A 1,095-nucleotide genomic window follows, 5' to 3' on the forward strand; every position below is an offset into this window, starting at 1 on the left:
TTTTTGTATTTTTTAGTAGAGACGGGGTTTCACCGGGTTAGCCAGGATGGTCTCGATCTCCTGACCTCGTGATCCGCCCGTCTCGGCCTCCCAAAGTGCTGGGATTACAGGCTTGAGCCACCGCGCCCGGCCCACTCCCTAATATTCTAACACCAAAGAAATGAAATTAAGCCAGCAAGGATGGGAAGCGGGTAGAGGGTGGGGAAGACTCATATTAAAAGTAAAGTCATCTCGCTCTCTCCTCCCGCCGCCCAAGATGCGGAAAGGAAAGAAGGCCAAGGGGAAGAAGGTGGCTCCAGCCCCTGCTGTCGTGAAAAAGCAGGAGGCCAAGAAAGTGGTGAATCCCCTGTTTGAGAAAAGACCTAAGAATTTTGGCATTGGACAGGACATCCAGCCCAAAAGAGACCTCACCCGCTTTGTGAAATGGCCTCGCTATATCAGGTTGCAGCGGCAGAGAGCCATCCTCTAAAAGCGGCTGAAAGTGCCTCCTGCTATTAACCAGTTCACCCAGGCCCTGGACCGCCAAACAGCTACTCAGCTGCTTAAGCTGGCCCACAAGTACAGACCAGAGACAAAGCAAGAGAAGCAGCAGAGGCTGTTGGCCCTGGCCGAGAAGAAAGCTGCTGGCAAAGGGGATGTCCCCACTAAGAGACCACCTGTCCTTCGAGCAGGAGTTAACACCGTCACCACCTTGGTGGAGAACAAGAAGGCTCAGCTGGTGGTGATTGCACATGACGTGGATCCCATCGAGCTGGTTGTCTTCTTGCCTGCCCTGTGTCGTAAAATGGGGGTCCCTTACTGCATTATCAAGGGGAAGGCCAGACTGGGCCGTCTAGTCCACAGGAAGACCTGCACCACTGTCGCCTTCACACAGGTGAACTCGGAAGACAAAGGCACTTTGGCTAAGCTGGTGGAAGCTATCAGGACCAATTACAACGACAGATACGATGAGATCCGCCGTCACTGGGGCGGCAATGTCCTGGGTCCCAAGTCTGTGGCTCGTATCGCCAAGCTCGAAAAGGCAAAGGCTAAAGAACTTGCCACTAAGCTGGGTTAAATGTACACTGTTGAGTTTTCTGTACATAAAAATAATTT

The 1,095-nt window shown here is 52.5% G+C and overlaps 1 pseudogene across 1 annotated transcript; it reads left to right on the forward strand.

The window, feature by feature from the left end:
* Positions 1-254: 254 nt before the first annotated feature.
* Positions 255-1,095, forward strand: LOC126949857 (60S ribosomal protein L7a-like; annotated as a pseudogene). The gene has a single exon (XR_007723980.1). The product of XR_007723980.1 is annotated as a 60S ribosomal protein L7a-like (transcript).

This window comes from Macaca thibetana, chromosome 3 (genome assembly GCF_024542745.1).
Source record: "Macaca thibetana thibetana isolate TM-01 chromosome 3, ASM2454274v1, whole genome shotgun sequence".
Taxonomy (NCBI): domain Eukaryota; kingdom Metazoa; phylum Chordata; class Mammalia; order Primates; family Cercopithecidae; genus Macaca; species Macaca thibetana.